This window comes from Cherax quadricarinatus, chromosome 4 (assembly GCF_038502225.1).
Source record: "Cherax quadricarinatus isolate ZL_2023a chromosome 4, ASM3850222v1, whole genome shotgun sequence".
In the NCBI taxonomy this organism is placed as follows: Eukaryota; Metazoa; Arthropoda; class Malacostraca; order Decapoda; family Parastacidae; genus Cherax; species Cherax quadricarinatus.
The window spans coordinates 57,113,429-57,133,568 of record NC_091295.1 but is presented as its reverse complement, the minus strand read 5'-3'; positions in this window follow the sequence as shown (position 1 = coordinate 57,133,568).

The window sequence follows — 20,140 nt, the reverse complement described above, 5'->3', positions numbered from 1 at the left end:
CCTTCCTCTTCCTGCCCTCCACCTACCTTCCTACCCTCCTCCTACCCTCCACCTACCTTCCTCATCCAGCCCTCCACCTACCTTCCTACCCTCCTCCTGCCCTCCACCTACCTTCCTCTTCCTGCCCTCCACCTACCTTCCTACCCTCCTCCTGCCCTCCACCTACCTTCCTCTTCCTGCCCTCCACCTACCTTCCTACCCTCCTCCTGCCCTCCACCTACCTTCCTCTTCCTGCCCTCCACCTACCTTCCTACCCTCCTCCTGCCCTCCACCTACCTTCCTCTTCCTGCCCTCCACCTACCTTCCTACCCTCCTCCTGCCCTCCACCTACCTTCCTACCCTCCTCCTGCCCTCCACCTACTTTCCTCTTCCTGCCCTCCACCTACCTTCCTACCCTCCTCCTGCCCTCCACCTACCTTCCTCTTCCTGCCCTCCACCTACCTTCCTACGCGTGTCCTGCACTTCACGTACTTTCCTCGTCCTGCCCTCCACCTACCTTCCTACCCTCCTCCTGCCCTCCACCTACCTTCCTACCCTCCTCCTGCCCTCCACCTACCTTCCTACCCTCCTCCTGCCCTCCACCTACCTTCCTACCCTCCTCCTGCCCTCCACCTACCTTCCTACCCTCCTCCTGCCCTCCACCTACCTTCCTACCCTCCTCCTGCCCTCCACCTACCTTCCTACCCTCCACCTACCTTCCTACCCTCCTCCTGCCCTCCACCTACCTTCCTACCCTCCTCCTGCCCTCCACCTACCTTCCTACCCTCCTCCTGCCCTCCACCTACCTTCCTACCCTCCTCCTGCCCTCCACCTACCTTCCTACCCTCCTCCTGCCCTCCACCTACCTTCCTACCCTCCTCCTGCCCTCCACCTACCTTCCTACCCTCCTCCTGCCTTCCACCTACCTTCCTACCCTCCTCCTGCCCTCCACCTACCTTCCTACCCTCCTCCTGCCCTCCACCTACCTTCCTACCCTCCTCCTGCCCTCCACCTACCTTCCTCTTCCTGCCCTCCACCTACCTTCCTACCCTCCTCCTGCCCTCCACCTACCTTCCTACCCTCCTCCTGCCCTCCACCTACCTTCCTCTTCCTGCCCTCCACCTACCTTCCTACCCTCCTCCTGCCCTCCACCTACCTTCCTACCCTCCTCCTGCCCTCCACCTACCTTCCTCTTCCTGCCCTCCACCTACCTTCCTACCCTCCTCCTGCCCTCCACCTACCTTCCTCTTCCTGCCCTCCACCTACCTTCCTACCCTCCTCCTGCCCTCCACCTACCTTCCTACCCTCCTCCTGCCCTCCACCTACCTTCCTACCCTCCTCCTACCTTCCTCTTCCTGCCCTCCACCTACCTTCCTACCCTCCTCCTGCCCTCCACCTACCTTCCTCTTCCTGCCCTCCACCTACCTTCCTACCCTCCTCCTGCCCTCCACCTACCTTCCTCTTCCTGCCCTCCACCTACCTTCCTACCCTCCTCCTGCCCTCCACCTACCTTCCTCTTCCTGCCCACCACCTACCTTCCTACCCTCCTCCTGCCCTCCACCTACCTTCCTCTTCCTGCCCTCCACCTACCTTCCTACCCTCCTCCTGCCCTCCACCTACCTTCCTCTTCCTGCCCTCCACCTACCTTCCTACCCTCCTCCTGCCCTCCACCTACCTTCCTTCCCTCCTCCTGCCCTCCACCTACCTTCCTCTTCCTGCCCTCCACCTACCTTCCTACCCTCCTCCTGCCCTCCACCTACCTTCCTACCCTCCTCCTGCCCTCCACCTACATTCCTACCCTCCTCCTGCCCTCCACCTACCTTCCTACCCTCCTCCTGCCCTCCACCGACCTTCCTCTTCCTGCCCTCCACCTACCTTCCTACCCTCCACCTGCCCTCCACCTACCTTCCTCTTCCTGCCCTCCACCTACCTTCCTACCCTCCTCCTGCCCTCCACCTACCTTCCTACCCTCCTCCTGCCCTCCACCTACCTTCCTACCCTCCTCCTGCCCTCCACCTACCTTCCTACCCTCCTCCTGCCCTCCACCTACCTTCCTACCCTCCTCCTGCCCTCCACCTACCTTCCTACCCTCCTCCTGCCCTCCACCTACCTTCCTACCCTCCTCCTGCCCTCCACCTACCTTCCTCTTCCTGCCCTCCACCTACCTTCCTAACCTCCTCCTGCCCACCACCTACCTTCCTCTTCCTGCCCTCCACCTACCTTCCTACCCTCCTCCTGCCCTCCACCTACCTTCCTCTTCCTGCCCTCCACCTACCTTCCTACCCTCCTCCTGCCCTCCACCTACCTTCCTCTTCCTGCCCTCCACCTACCTTCCTACCCTCCTCCTGCCCTCCACCTACCTTCCTCTTCCTGCCCTCCACCTACCTTCCTACCCTCCTCCTGCCCTCCACCTACCTTCCTACCCTCCTCCTGCCCTCCACCTACCTTCCTACCCTCCTCCTGCCCTCCACCTACCTTCCTCTTCCTGCCCTCCACCTACCTTCCTACCCTCCTCCTGCCCTCCACCTACCTTCCTCTTCCTGCCCTCCACCTACCTTCCTACCCTCCTCCTGCCCTCCACCTACCTTCCTCTTCCTGCCCTCCACCTACCTTCCTACCCTCCTCCTGCCCTCCACCTACCTTCCTCTTCCTGCCCTCCACCTACCTTCCTACCCTCCTCCTGCCCTCCACCTACCTTCCTACCCTCCTCCTGCCCTCCACCTACCTTCCTACCCTCCTCCTGCCCTCCACCTACCTTCCTCCTGCCCTCCACCTACCTTCCTACCCTCCTCCTGCCCTCCACCTACCTTCCTACCCTCCTCCTGCCCTCCACCTACCTTCCTACCCTCCTCCTGCCCTCCACCTACCTTCCTCTTCCTGCCCTCCACCTACCTTCCTACCCTCCTCCTGCCCTCCACCTACCTTCCTGCCCTCCACCTACCTTCCTACCCTCCTCCTGCCCTCCACCTACCTTCCTCTTCCTGCCCTCCACCTACCTTCCTACCCTCCTCCTGCCCTCCACCTACCTTCCTCTTCCTGCCCTCCACCTACCTTCCTACCCTCCTCCTGCCCTCCACCTACCTTCCTCTTCCTGCCCTCCACCTACCTTCCTACCCTCCTCCTGCCCTCCACCTACCTTCCTCTTCCTGCCCTCCACCTACCTTCCTACCCTCCTCCTGCCCTCCACCTACCTTCCTGCCCTCCACCTACCTTCCTCTTCCTGCCCTCCACCTACCTTCCTCTTCCTGCCCTCCACCTACCTTCCTGCCCTCCACCTACCTTCCTCTTCCTGCCCTCCACCTACCTTCCTCTTCCTGCCCTCCACCTACCTTCCTACCCTCCTCCTGCCCTCCACCTACCTTCCTACCCACCACCTGCCCTCCACCTACCTTCCTCTTCCTGCCCTCCTACCTACCCTCCTCCTGCCCTCCACCTACCTCCTCCTGCCCTCCACCTACTTTCCTACCCTCCTCCTGCCCTCCACCTACCTTCCTACCCTCCTCCTGCCCTCCACCTACCTTCCTACCCTCCTCCTGCCCTCCACCTACCTTCCTACCCTCCTCCTGCCCTCCACCTACCTTCCTACCCTCCTCCTGCCCTCCACCTCCACCTATAAGTTCTGTCAAGCACCTTAACTACTGGGAACGCTTGGAAGCACTTGACTTGTACTCGTTGGAACGCAGGAGGGAGAGATATATCATAATCTACACTTGGAAAATCTTGGAAGGAATGGTCCCAAATCTGCACACAGAAATCAGTCCCTACGAAAGTAAAAGACTGGGCAGGCGATGCAAAATGCCCCCAATAAAAAGTAGGGGCGCCATTGGTACACTAAGGGAAAACACCATAAGTGTCCGGGGCCCAAAACTGTTTAACAGCCTCCCATCAAGCATTAGGGGAATTGCCAATAAACCCCTGGCTGCCTTCAAGAGAGAGCTGGACAGATACCTAAAGTCAGTGCCGGATCAGCCGGGATGTGGCTCGTACGTTGGACTGCGTGCGGCCAGCAGTAACAGCCTAGTTGATCAGGCCCTGATCCATCGGGAGGCCTGGTCATGGACCGGGCCGCGGGGGCGTTGATCCCCGGAATAACCTCCAGGTAACCAGGTAACCTACCCTCCTCCTGCCCTCCACCTACCTTCCTACCCTCCTCCTGCCCTCCACCTACCTTCCTACCCTCCTCCTGCCCTCCACCTACCTTCCTACCCTCCACCTACCTTCCTACCCTCCTCCTGCCCTCCACCTACCTTCCTACCCTCCTCCTGCCCTCCACCTACCTTCCTACCCTCCTCCTGCCCTCCACCTACCTTCCTACCCTCCTCCTGCCCTCCACCTACCTTCCTACCCTCCTCCTGCCCTCCACCTACCTTCCTACCCTCCTCCTGCCCTCCACCTACCTTCCTACCCTCTCCTGCCCTCCACCTACCTTCCTACCCTCCTCCTGCCCTCCACCTACCTTCCTACCCTCCTTCTGCCCTCCACCTACTTTCCTACCCTCCTCCTGCCCTCCACCTACTTTCCTACCCTCCTCCTGCCCTCCACCTACCTTCCTACCCTCCTCCTGCCCTCCACCTACCTTCCTACCCTCCTCCTGCCCTCCACCTACCTTCCTACCCTCCTCCTTCCCTCCACCTACCTTCCTACCCTCCACCTACCTTCCTACCCTCCTCCTGCCCTCCACCTACCTTCCTACCCTCCTCTTGCCCTCCACCTACCTTCCTACCCTCCTCCTGCCCTCCACCTACCTTCCTACCCTCCTCCTGCCCTCCACCTACCTTCCTACCCTCCTCCTGCCCTCCACCTACCTTCCTACCCTCCTCCTGCCCTCCACCTACCTTCCTACCCTCTCCTGCCCTCCACCTACCTTCCTACCCTCCTCCTGCCCTCCACCTACCTTCCTACCCTCCTTCTGCCCTCCACCTACTTTCCTACCCTCCTCCTGCCCTCCACCTACTTTCCTACCCTCCTCCTGCCCTCCACCTACCTTCCTACCCTCCTCCTGCCCTCCACCTACCTTCCTACCCTCCTCCTGCCCTCCACCTACCTTCCTACCCTCCTCCTGCCCTCCACCTACCTTCCTACCCTCCTCCTGCTCTCCAACCTCCTCTTGTCTTCCTCACTCATCCAACTCATTCCCATATTTCCCCCTCGTCCATCATTCTACACCTCACTCCCACTTTCCTGTCTCCCTCTCTCCCTCCTCTTCCCTCTCCCTCCAAGGATTCAAGGCCGCTGTCTCCTGGTCAACCTCACATTGATTATTTCCAGTTGTAGGGTCAACGTGTGTACTGGAACACTGAGATATACCAGCAGTTGTAGGGTCAACGTATGTACTGGAACACTGAGATATACCAGCAGTTGTAGGGTCAACGTGTGTACTGGAACACTGAGATATACCAGCAGTTGTAGGGTCAACGTGCGTACTGGAACACTGAGATATACCAGCAGTTGTAGGGTCAACGTGCGTACTGGAACACTGAGATATACCAGCAGTTGTAGGGTCAACGTGTGTACTGGAACACTGAGATATACCAGCAGTTGTAGGGTCAACGTGCGTACTGGAACACTGAGATATACCAGCAGTTGTAGGGTCAACGTGTGTACTGGAACACTGAGATATACCAGCAGTTGTAGGGTCAACGTGTGTACTGGAACACTGAGATATACCAGCAGTTGTAGGGTCAACGTGCGTACTGGAACACTGAGATATACCAGCAGTTGTAGGGTCAACGTGTGTACTGGAACACTGAGATATACCAGCAGTTGTAGGGTCAACGTGTGTACTGGAACACTGAGATATACCAGCAGTTGTAGGGTCAACGTGCGTACTGGAACACTGAGATATACCAGCAGTTGTAGGGTCAACGTGTGTACTGGAACACTAACACCGGCCACAGAGGAGGTAGTGCTAGTTAGTGACGGCTCCGTTTAAGACAAGAGAGATCTCAACACTGGTAAAGATACAACGAATGTTTACTCTTTAGAAAGAGTCAGTAAAGCTTTTAATCTACCGGAATAACAGATATACCTGTTGATACATATATGGAAGATACTAGAAGGAGTAGTCTGAAGCCTTCACATTTCCGTAACTTCCTGAGTAAAAGATTGAAAAGGAAGTGCAAAACAGACCCGGTAAAAAGCAGGGAAGCCATGAGCACAATAAGAGAACAATGTATCAACATCTGTGGACCTCAACTACTTAATCAGTTGCCAGCAGATATCAGTAATATTTTCGGTGCAAGTGCAGACGTTGCTAAAAGTAAACAATCACTACCCATGTGGAATGCCAGATCAAACAGCCTGGTTGACCAGGCACTCAACATAGGGCTGGCCCGGGCCGGGCCGTGAGAGTATGAGGAGAGACTAAATCGGTCGCAGGTAAAACACACGCAAACATAGGTAAGCCCTACCTTCATCCTCTGCTTACCAAGCTGGACGAAGAAGGAGGATGAGGAAGAGAAGGAGGAGGAAGGCGAGGACGACGAAGACAAGGACGAGGATGGAGGAGGAGGAGGAAGGCGAGGACGACGAAGACAAGGACGAGGATGGAGGAGGAGGAGGAGGAGGAGGAGGAGGAAGAGGAGAACGAGGAGGAGGAAACGAGGAGGAGGAGGGGATATGAAAGATCAAGTGTGGAGAGAAGTAGGGTGTGTGTGTGTGTGTGTGTGTGTGTGTGTGTGTGTGTGTGTGTGTGTGTGTGTGTGTGTGTGTGTGTGTGTGTGTGTGTGTGTGTGTGTGTGTGTAGAGTAGAAGAGGGGGAGAAGCAATCATCACGATGGGTGGGAGTGTGTGTATTGAAGGAGGGGTTGAGGCAGGTGGTTTTAAAGGGAGGGAACCCTAGGGAAGGCGCAGGGCTTGTGGGGTCGGGAGGGTGAGTTAAGAGTGTTGGGAAAGGAAATGGGGATTGAGAGTCGAAAGGAGGCAAGAAAAATGGGAAATTAATGAGGTGCTGGTGGATTAGGACAACTGAAAATTATCATGGGTGGGGAAATGATTATTATCACAGGAAGTGCTAGGTCCATGAACTCTGATATATGATACATTTACATGAACCTATTAACCCAATGTTTCCATAATGGGTCATTAAACACAGGAAGCAGTGAAGGCTGGTGAGTAGTGCATCAGTCCATCAGACTGATGCACTACTCTTCCAATATTCCCTGCAAGTGGTGGTGCAGAATGTTTACAGAGGTCACAAAGGGTGTTTTTCGTACCCTACTGGTACTGTTATATCTATGAATACTACTTAACAGTAATAGATAATCTAACTGTATTGTACTAGTTTTATAAAGTTGATTCAAACTGTGGATACAGTTAAGATTTAATTTCTGGCGAGACTAAAATATAACAGTTTATGTGGCACTGCTGTTTGGGAACAAACTTCAGATTTCATTCGAGTGAGGTCACCATACCAGCTCCTCAGGTACACAAGATACATGTAGCCTGGTAGTATTCAAGCAGTACCCACATGTATTTGTTTATTACATCAGTGTCATACACTGTCGTCGAGTTGATGAGAAAGACGTATGCAACACCTGTGTATCTTTACTGGGGAGACGTGTCGACGGCGCAGCAGGAACTTTTAATCTAACAGAGAGGCATGGGCAGGGGCGGATCTATGAAACTAATGAAACTTAAGCTTCAGGGCCCCTAATCCCGGAGGGGCCCCAGAAGCTCTACTGCCACTACAAACAGTGAATGAGAGCCACTAACATAGTTCTGCTGCCACTACAAACAGTGAATGAGGGCTACCAACATAGCTCTGCTGCCACTACAAACACTGAATGAGAGCCACTAACATAGTTCTGCTGCCACTACAAACAGTGAATGAGGGCCACCAACATAGCTCTGCTGTCACTACAAACAGTGAGATGCCAAATTGCAAACTTTATGAAACAGCACAATCCGCACAACTCAAACCAGCGTAGTTTTAGAACTGGATGATCGTGCCTGTAACAAGTGCTGAATCCATGACAGAACTACGGAGGCGTTGGAAGAAAACCGACACTCAGATGTGATATACACAGATTTTCGTAAGGCGTTTGACAAATGCGATAATGAGGTGACTGCACACAAAATGAGAACTATAGGCGTAACAGGGAAGGTAGGCAGATGGATTTTCAAGTTTCTAACACAGAACACAAAGAACAAGCAGAGTAAAATCCAGCAAAAAGCTCAGTACCCTAAGGCACTCTCCTGGCACCTCTGCAGACATTGATGAAAAAAAAACCTACCATCGTTTTCTATCGTCATTTATAGATGACATTAAAATAATTGCAGTTAGATATAACCAGTGTTTTCCAGTGGGCAGTGGAGAATATGACGCTCAATAGATATAAGTTCCAGCTGCCTAGGTATGGAAAAAAATAAGAACTCAAAAGGGAACTCGAGAAAATCGTCAAACAGAACGAAAGGAAAAAGAGAAAGACCTGGCAGTAATTAAGTCGACTGACCTTTCTTTCAAAGAACATAAGACAAATGTCACGACAGCCAGAGAAATGACGGGGTGGATAATGAGAACTTTCAAAAAAAAAAAAAAAAAAAAAAAAAAAAAATAGGAAAATAGTGCCAATGGTGACATTGTTCAAATCGTTTGTGCTCTTTCGTTTAGAATATTGTTCAGTGTTGACGGCCTCTTTCAAGGCAGGAGAGATATCAGAACTGAAACACACAGATCATTTACAACCCACATAGTCAATAAAGCATTTAAATTAGTGAGAACGCCTTAAAGTCTTCAATATGTACTCACTGGAGCTGAAGGGAGACAAAGATACATCATAATATATGCCAGGAAAGTGTTTGAGTGAGAGATATGGGAAGAGGTGCAAGATAAACCCAGAGAAAAGCAGGGCCTTCGTGAGCACAGTAATAAGGGAACATTGTATTGACATCCGTGGCCTCAGACTATTCAACCTCTTATCAGAAGATATCAGAAACACTGTTGGGACAAGTGTAGAAGTCTTCAAAGATAAAACAGGATAAGTATTTTCGAGTGCCAGATCAATCAAGCTGTGATGGATATGTGGGTCATGGGGCCGCTAGCAGCAACAGTCTGGTTGACCAGGCAAGCACCAGACGACTCTGGCCCAAGGCCGGTATCATGGAGTAGAAAAAGTCTCGAAACTCAAAGGAATATCAAAGGTAAAGGTACAGTGAGAAGGATCACCACCAACACAGCTCTGCTGTCACAACAAACACTGAAGGATCACCACCAACACAGCTCTGCTGTCACCACAAACACTGAAGGATCACCACCAACACAGCTATGCTGTCACCACAAACACTGAAGGATCACCACCAACACAGCTCTGCTGTCACCACAAACACTGAAGGATCACCACCAACACAGCTCTGCTGTCACAACAAACACTGAAGGATCACCACCAACACAGCTCTGCTGTCACCACAAACACTGAAGGATCACCACCAACATAGCTCTGCTGTCACCACAAACACTGAAGGATCACCACCAACATAGCTCTGCTGTCACCACAAACACTGAAGGATCACCACCAACATAGCTCTGCTGTCACCACAAACACTGAAGGATCACCACCAACATAGCTCTGCTGTCACCACAAACACTGAAGGATCACCACCAACATAGCTCTGCTGTCACAACAAACACTGAAGGATCACCACCAACATAGCTCTGCTGTCACAACAAACACTGAAGGATCACCACCAACATAGCTCTGCTGTCACAACAAACACTGAAGGAGCACCACCAACATAGCTCTGCTGTCACAACAAACACTGAAGGAGCACCACCAACACAGCTCTGCTGTCACAACAAACACTGAAGGATCACCACCAACATAGCTCTGCTGTCACAACAAACACTGAAGGATCACCACCAACATAGCTCTGCTGTCACAACAAACACTGAAGGATCACCACCAACATAGCTCTGCTGTCACAACAAACACTGAAGGATCACCACCAACATAGCTCTGCTGTCACAACAAACACTGAAGGATCACCACCAACATAGCTCTGCTGTCACAACAAACACTGAAGGATCACCACCAACATAGCTCTGCTGTCACAACAAACACTGAAGGAGCACCAACATAGCTCTGCTGTCACAACAAACACTGAAGGAGCACCACCAACATAGCTCTGCTGTCACAACAAACACTGAAGGAGCACCACCAACACAGCTCTGCTGTCACAACAAACACTGAAGGAGCACCACCAACACAGCTCTGCTGTCACAAACACTGAAGGATCACCACCAACATAGCTCTGCTGTCACAACAAACACTGAAGGATCACCACCAACATAGCTCTGCTGTCACAACAAACACTGAAGGATCACCACCAACATAGCTCTGCTGTCACAACAAACACTGAAGGATCACCACCAACATAGCTCTGCTGTCACAACAAACACTGAAGGATCACCACCAACATAGCTCTGCTGTCACAACAAACACTGAAGGATCACCACCAACATAGCTCTGCTGTCACAACAAACACTGAAGGATCACCACCAACATAGCTCTGCTGTCACAACAAACACTGAAGGATCACCACCAACATAGCTCTGCTGTCACAACAAACACTGAAGGATCACCACCAACATAGCTCTGCTGTCACAACAAACACTGAAGGATCACCACCAACATAGCTCTGCTGTCACAACAAACACTGAAGGATCACCACCAACATAGCTCTGCTGTCACAACAAACACTGAAGGATCACCACCAACATAGCTCTGCTGTCACAACAAACACTGAAGGATCACCACCAACATAGCTCTGCTGTCACAACAAACACTGAAGGATCACCACCAACATAGCTCTGCTGTCACAACAAACACTGAAGGATCACCACCAACATAGCTCTGCTGTCACTACAAACACTGAAGGATCACCACCAACATAGCTCTGCTGTCACAACAAACACTGAAGGATCACCACCAACATAGCTCTGCTGTCACTACAAACACTGAAGGATCACCACCAACATAGCTCTGCTGTCACAACAAACACTGAAGGATCACCACCAACACAGCTCTGCTGTCACAACAAACACTGAAGGATCACCAACACAGCTCTGCTGTCACAACAAACACTGAAGGATCACCACCAACATAGCTCTGCTGTCACAACAAACACTGACGGATCACCACCAACATAGCTCTGCTGTCACAACAAACACTGAAGGATCACCACCAACACAGCTCTGCTGTCACAACAAACACTGAAGGAGCACCACCAACATAGCTCTGCTGTCACAACAAACACTGAAGGATCACCACCAACATAGCTCTGCTGTCACAACAAACACTGAAGGATCACCACCAACACAGCTCTGTTGTCACAAACCCTGAAGGAGCACCACCAACATAGCTCTGTTGTCACTACAAACACTGAAGGATCACCAACACAGCTCTGCTGTTACTACAAACACTGAAGGATCACCACCAACACAGCTCTGTTGTCACAAACACTGAAGGAGCACCACCAACATAGCTCTGTTGTCACTACAAACACTGAAGGATCACCAACACAGCTCTGCTGTTACTACAAACACTGAAGGATCACCACCAACACAGCTCTGTTGTCACTACAAACACTGAAGGATCACCAACACAGCTTTGCTGTCACAACAAACACTGACAGGTTACTACAAACACTGAAGGGGCCCCACTAACATAGCTCATGGGCACCATCAACATAGCTCTACTGTCACTACAAACACTGAATGGGCACCACCAACACAGCTCTACTGTCACTACAAACACTGAATGGGCACCACCAACACAGCTCTGCTGTCACTACAAACACTGAATGGGCACCACCAACACAGCTCTGCTGTCACAACAAACACTGAATGGGCACCACCAACACAGCTCTGCTGTCACTACAAACACTGAATGGGCACCACCAACACAGCTCTGCTGTACAAACACTGAATGGGCACCACAACACACTGAATGGGCACCACCAACACAGCTCTGCTGTCACAACAAACACTGAAGGAGCACCACCAACATAGCTCTGTTGTCACTACAAACACTGAAGGATCACCAACACAGCTCTGCTGTTACTACAAACACTGAAGGGGCCCCACTAACATAGCTCTGCTGTCACTACAAACACTGAATGGGCACCATCAACATAGCTCTACTGTCACTACAAACACTGAAGGGGCACCATCAACATAGCTCTACTGTCACTACAAACACTGAAGGGGCACCATCAACATAGCTCTACTGTCACTACAAACACTGAAGGGGCACCATCAACATAGCTCTACTGTCACTACAAACACTGAAGGGGCACCATCAACACAGCTCTGCTGTCACTAAGTCATTATTTACAACTAAAAACAGAGCAGCAGAGTGATAGTCAACTACAGCTGACCCCCATTTCTCCCTCCCTCCCTCCCTCACATTCCATAGAGACATTCCTTCGTCTTTCTCTCTTCCCCTACCATGCTATTCCCTTCTATTCGTCTCTCTCTTCTCCCCATCCAAGCCCTCGTATTGCCTACGTCTTCCCCTCACCCCCTATCAAGCTCTCCCCTGCCCCTTCCCGAGGTCTTAATCTCTTTCATTCCATTCACTTCTCTCTAGATGACCGCCTTTCTCTGACAATTGCACAAAATTCTTGAAGTTTGTTCCACTCCCTTGTGGTCTTGGTGTGTTCTTTACTTGTTCATTACCCCATGAACATGTGAGGGGAAGTGGGGAGAGGAAAATAAGTGTGACAGGGGTACTAACAAATACATGAGGAGTGGGAGGGGGAAAATATGGGTAGGGAAAATGTGGGGAGATGAGGAAATGCTGTAACGACCATAAATGGTTCAATTATGAGGAAAATGTTTCTCTTCCAGTACTATCCACTTTTAGAGAATAATCAAGTTGTGGTAATCAGAAAAATGTTTCCAGGGTGAGAGTGCACAAGAAGTCATCATATTATGACATTTACGAAGCTCTCTGACGGTGTAGGTCACTCAGTGCTCACACTCGGACCGGGTAGGTCACTCAGTGCTCACACTCGGACCGGGTATTCCACTCAATGCTCACACTCGGACCGGGTAGGCCACTCAGTGCTCACACTCGGACCGTGTAGGCCACTCAGTGCTCACACTCGGACCGTGTAGGCCACTCAGTGCTCACACTCGGACCGTGTAGGCCACTCAGTGCTCACACTCGGACCGTGTAGGCCACTCAGTGCTCACACTCGGACCGTGTAGGCCACTCAGTGCTCACACTCGGACCGTGTAGGCCACTCAGTGCTCACACTCGGACCGTGTAGGCCACTCAGTGCTCACACTCGGACCGTGTAGGCCACTCAGTGCTCACACTCGGACCGTGTAGGCCACTCAGTGCTCACACTCGGACCGTGTAGGCCACTCAGTGCTCACACTCGGACCGTGTAGGCCACTCAGTGCTCACACTCGGACCGTGTAGGCCACTCAGTGCTCACACTCGGACCGTGTAGGCCACTCAGTGCTCACACTCGGACCGTGTAGGCCACTCAGTGCTCACACTCGGACCGTGTAGGCCACTCAGTGCTCACACTCGGACCGTGTAGGCCACTCAGTGCTCACACTCGGACCGTGTAGGCCACTCAGTGCTCACACTCGGACCGTGTAGGCCACTCAGTGCTCACACTCGGACCGTGTAGGCCACTCAGTGCTCACACTCGGACCGTGTAGGCCACTCAGTGCTCACACTCGGACCGTGTAGGCCACTCAGTGCTCACACTCGGACCGTGTAGGCCACTCAGTGCTCACACTCGGACCGTGTAGGCCACTCAGTGCTCACACTCGGACCGTGTAGGCCACTCAGTGCTCACACTCGGACCGTGTAGGCCACTCAGTGCTCACACTCGGACCGTGTAGGCCACTCAGTGCTCACACTCGGACCGTGTAGGCCACTCAGTGCTCACACTCGGACCGTGTAGGCCACTCAGTGCTCACACTCGGACCGTGTAGGCCACTCAGTGCTCACACTCGGACCGTGTAGGTCACTCAGTGCTCACACTCGGACCGTGTAGGTCACTCAGTGCTCACACTCGGACCGTGTAGGTCACTCAGTGCTCTCACACTGACTGGGACAAAGATACAATATAAGACTTAAGCTGGGACCAAGATTAAAAGTCTTGACCTGGGACAAAGAAGATACAATAAAAGGCTTGATCTGGTAATAAAATTGTGAACGAGTGGAATAAATTGCCAAATAGGGTGATGGAAGCAATATTCTGGAAGGCTTTAAAAATAAGTTAGACAGATACACGTGTCTAGCATAGGCCAGTAGACCTACTACAGTGTTCATATCATTGTTATTTCTATATCTGGGCCGCAAACGTCAGCATCAGCCTAAACTAGCACCAGAAACGCCCTTAACAATATCAAACCAATGAACAAAACGTGCCAGATTTTCCAACGTGACGCCGTCCTTACTAATCCAGCCAACAACGCCCCTCATCTACCTAATCTGCCCCTACTCCCCCACTGGGGGTTTATGAGTCCTTTACCCCTTAATGTTCCTCAGTAAAGGGTGGAGGAGGGGGGATTACACGTGAAGGGGACAGTCCACTAACTGATTTCTGAGTTGCTTGGTTATCATTTAATTGAGGGAGGGAGGAAAAGACGTAGATTGAAAAGATGAAGGAAAGGGTGGTAGGGAGAGAGAGAGAGAGAGAGAGAGAGAGAGAGAGAGAGAGAGAGAGAGAGAGAGAGAAAGTGTGAGCGTCCTCTGGTACCCTCACTAACCTGTGCGAGAGTTGAGAACTAAGTGTGAGCGTCCTCTGGTTCCCTCACTAACCTGTGCGAGAGTTGAGAACAAAGTGTGAGCGTCCTCTGGTTCCCTCACTAACCTGTGCGAGAGTTGAGAACTAAGTGTGAGCGTCCTCTGGTTCCCTCACTAACCTGTGCGAGAGTTGAGAACTAAGTGTGAGCGTCCTCTGGTTCCCTCACTAACCTGTGCGAGAGTTGAGAACTAAGTGTGAGCGTCCTCTGGTTCCCTCACTAACCTGTGCGAGAGTTGAGAACTAAGTGTGAGCGTCCTCTGGTACCCTCACTAACCTGTGCGAGAGTTGAGAAAGTGTGAGCGTCCTCTGGTACCCTCACTAACCTGTGCAAGAGTTGAGAAAGTGTGAGCGTCCTCTGGTTCCCTCACTACCCTGTGCGAGAGTTGAGAACAAAGTGTGAGCGTCCTCTGGCACCCTCACTAACCTGTGCGAGAGTTGAGAAAGTGTGAGCGTCCTCTGGTACCCTCACTAACCTGTGCGAGAGTTGAGAAAGTGTGAGCGTCCTCTGTTCACAACTCTCGCACAGGTTAGTGAGGGTACCAGAGGACGCTCACACTTTCTCAACTCTCGCACAGGTTAGTGAGGGTACCAGAGGACGCTCACACTTTCTCAACTCTCGCACAGGTTAGTGAGGGTGCCAGAGGACGCTCACACTTTGTTCTCAAGTCTCGCACAGGGTAGTGAGGGAACCAGAGGACGCTCACACTTTCTCAACTCTTGCACAGGTTAGTGAGGGTACCAGAGGACGCTCACACTTTGTTCACAACTCTCGCACAGGTTAGTGAGGGTACCAAAGTGTGAGCGTCCTCTGGTTCCCTCACTAACCTGTGCGAGAGTTGAGAACAAAGTGTGAGCGTCCTCTGGTTCCCTCACTAACCTGTGCGAGAGTTGTGAACAAAGTGTGAGCGTCCTCTGGTACCCTCACTAACCTGTGCGAGAGTTGTGAACAAAGTGTGAGCGTCCTCTGGTACCCTCACTAACCTGTGCGAGAGTTGTGAACAAAGTGTGAGCGTCCTTTGGTTCCCTCACTAACCTGTGCGAGAGTTGAGAACTAAGTGTGAGCGTCCTCTGGTACCCTCACTAACCTATGCGAGAGTTGAGAACAAAGTGTGAGCGTCCTCTGGTACCCTCACTAACCTGTGCGAGAGTTGTGAACAAAGTGTGAGCGTCCTTTGGTTCCCTCACTAACCTGTGCGAGAGTTGAGAACAAAGTGTGAGCGTCCTCTGGTACCCTCACTAACCTGTGCGAGAGTTGAGAAAGTGTGAGCGTCCTCTGGTACCCTCACTAACCTGTGCGAGAGTTGAGAACAAAGTGTGAGCGTCCTCTGGTACCCTCACTAACCTGTGCGAGAGTTGAGAAAGTGTGAGCGTCCTCTGGTACCCTCACTAACCTGTGCGAGAGTTGAGAACAAAGTGTGAGCGTCCTCTGGTACCCTCACTAACCTGTGCGAGAGTTGAGAAAGTGTGAGCGTCCTCTGGTTCCCTAACTAACCTGTGCGAGAGTTGAGAACAAAGTGTGAGCGTCCTCTGGTACCCTCACTAACCTGTGCGAGAGTTGAGAACAAAGTGTGAGCGTCCTCTGGTACCCTCACTAACCTGTGCGAGAGTTGAGAACAAAGTGTGAGCGTCCTCTGGTACCCTCACTAACCTGTGCGAGAGTTGAGAACAAAGTCAGGGAGAAGACACATCAGAATAAAGCAGAAAAGGCGAAACAGAAACTTGGGTCGAAAAAAAATACATACATGGGGTTCAAAAGAACCTTTATGCCTTTGATATACCTTTGATGAGTTCCGAGACTATCTACTCCCAGAGCCTGGCCTTGGACAAGGCTTGTTTGGTGCTTAAGTGGTCAACCAGGTTGTTGCTACTGGTGGCCCGCTGATCCACATACCCATCACAGCCTGGTTGATCTGGCACCTGGCAAGTTTCTTCAGGTACAGGTACACACAAATACAGTTACTTAGATTATGATACTGGTAAAGATGGTTGTCCAATTTCCTCTTAAAGATTTCTACACTTGTTCCAGCAGTGTTCTGATATCTTCTGTTAGGATGTTGAATAGTCTGGGGCCACGGATGTTGTATCTACTGTACCCCTACTTTTCATTGGGTTTATTTTGCACTTACTCCCATATCTCTCACTCCAGTATGTTGCTATGGCAGTGTGCAGATCTGGGACCAGGTCCTCAAGTACTTTCCAGGTATATATTATCATGTATTTCTCTCTCCGCCGCTCCAGTGACTGTGCATTTTTACACTTTAAGGTGTTCCCAGTAATTTAAATGCTTTTATTGGCTCTATGCGAGCCGTAAACAATCTTTGTATCTGGTCCAACTCTGATATTTCTCCTGCACTGAACAGGGCCATCAACACTGATCGGCATTTCAAGAGATTTGAAAAGTGTCACCACTGGCACTATTTCCCTTGTTTTGAAAGTTCTCATTATCCACCCCGTCATCCTCCTGGTTGTCGTGACCTTGGTCTTACTGTATTCTTTGAAAGGTAGGTCAGCTTACATAATTATTCCCATGTCTTTCACCCACACATTGATTCAAAAGAAATCAGTCAATCATCAGCATGAGAGTTGCCCCCCAGCCGAGGTGAGGTTGTGATTAACCACTTGGCCGTGGGGGCAGACACTCAAGTTGACCGTGTACACTTGTACTCTCTTGTTCATTCAATGCAGAACATACTGATGTGAGTGGCTCTTTGTTCTCTGGTTTATTATTGTTATACAGCTAATTTACTCTGTAAACACTGTACATATCTTGGTCATGGGAATATACGAGTAAAAAAAATTACCTCTGTATTTACCTTAGTCTTTGATTACTTGGGGTGATCCTTGTTTTGAGATTTAAGTTATGCCCAGGTACAACACACCTTGGAATTGCTACCTGCACTTGTAACACATTAGTATTACCTGAAGTTTACCTGGAATCGATTCCGGAGGTCACCGGCCCGGTCCCAGACCAGGTCTCATGGCTGCTGACCTGATCAATCAAGCTGTTAGTGCCCACTACCCACAGTCCATCGTAGGCGCAACCGGATGATTAGGAACTGTTTTGAGGAATCTGTTGAGTAACATCTTGAAGACAGCTAGAGGTTTGTTTGTGATCCCCCTTGTGCATGAAGGGTGTTGAGTCGCGGCCCCTTAACACTTACTGTGTTAAAAGACCATTGGCATTGACTCCTCTGCTTTTTGTTGGAGGGATCGTACACCGTCTGCCCTCTGGTCTTCACAAGCAGTAATTTTGATGAGTAGATTTGATACCAATCTCTTCAGTATCTTCCAGGTATAGATTATGATGTTTCTTTCTCATCTACATTGTAAGTACAGTAAGTTAGCCGTTTTGCTGTATTTATACAACCTGAGCTGGAAAATGTTCAGAGAACATTTTCCATCTCAGTAATTCCGCTTGTCTTAAAGGGGCCGTTAGTACACAGCAATACACCAGCCTAGAGAGAACATGTGCCCGGTTGATTCATCATTGGCTTAGCATTCCTTGATTTGAAGGTTCTAGTTATTCACCCTATCATATTTCTTGTAGTGGTGATAATAAAGTTGCTGTACACCTTGAACATTTCCAGGTTTCTCACATCTGACTTACGCTCTAATGAATGGTTGGAGTTTGTCTCATACTCTGATCTTGTTATTTCCTCCATTTTTCCATGGCATAATAACTGAAATTTGTCCTCATTGATCATGATATTATCAGCGGGCCGCTGGAATACTTGGTTTATATCAACTCTGAGGCTCACTGTGTCTTCAATGAATGTAACTTGCTTACAGATTCTAGTATAATTAGCAAAGGATGATATAATGCTATGATTATGTCCCTGATTATATCAGAAATGAAAATGAGGAAGAGAACTGTGTCAAGTATTGTGCCTTGATGACAGCACTATTCACTGTAGCAGCCCCTGAGTATTTCGCTCATTTCTTTGTTGTTGTCAGTGTATGATCCAGATTTATGTAATCTAAACTAAATAGGGTAACCTTAATTAAAATAGGATCTTTAAAAAAAAAAGACTAGAAGTGCCAAGAAACTGATGTTAAGTAATATGTTAAAAAATATTTGTAGATAGTTTGCCGCACCATATATCATTTTCCGCTAACTTCTACAATAATTCCACCACTAAACTTTTGCAATAACCCACCACTGAACGTCTACATCAACCCCACCATCACATTCATGAACCCCAACTAAACGTTTACATCAACCCCACCATCATATTCACGAACCCTCAACTAAACGTCAATATCAACCCCACCATTACATTCACGAACCCCCAACTAAACGTCTACATCAACCCCACCATCATATTCACGAACCCTCAACTAAACGTCTACATCAACCCCATTACATTTATAAACCCCCAACTAAACGTCTACATCAACTCCATCATCACATTCACGAACCCCACTATCAAGTTTAGCTCCACACTCCCACATCCAGGTGCCACATCCAGGTGCCACATCCAAGTGCCACATCCAGGTGCCACATCCAGGTGCCTCATCCAGGTGCCACATCCAGGTGCCACATCCAGGTGCCACATCCAGGTGCCTCATCCAGGTGCCTCATCCAGGTGCCACATCCAGGTGCCTCATCCAGGTGCCTCATCCAGGTGCCTCATCCAGGTGCCACATCCAGGTGCCACATCCAGGTGCCACATCCAGGTGCCACATCTGACTTCATAAACAGTATATATAACTGCCTACTATTAACCTCAATATCCACATGAGACATCTGTATCTGCTCTTTACATGTGTGCAACCCTAACAGCTCGTCTAGAAGCTGGCATAATAACTTATAACAAATGACCATTACCCAACCTTTCTTGTTCTCATTATTACCAAAGCACAAAATATCTCTTTTAGGCTCCACGTTCAGGTGTCAATAAATAATTTTATCATGTCTATAAGTCCATTATCTAGGTAGTAGGTTGGTAGACAGCAACCACCCAGGGAGGTACTACCGTCCTGCCAAGTGAGTGTAAAACGAAAGCCTGTAATTGTTTTACATGATGGTAGGATTGCTGGTGTCTTTTGTCTGTCTCATAAATATACAAAATTGCAGGTACGTCTTGCTACTACTTCTTACACTTAGGTCACACTACACATAGACGTACAAGCATATATATACACACTCCTCTGGGTTTTCTTCTATTTTCTTACTAGTTCTTGTTCTTGTTTATTTCCTCGTATCTCCATGGGGAAGTGGACTAGAGTTCTTCCTCCGTAAGCCATGTGTGTCTTAAGAGGCGACGAAAATGTCGGGAGCAAGGGGTTAGTAACCCCTTCTCCTGTATGTATTACTAAAGTTAAAAAGAGACACATTCGTTTTTTTCTTTTTGGGCCACCCTGCCTCGGTGGGATACGGCCAGTTTGA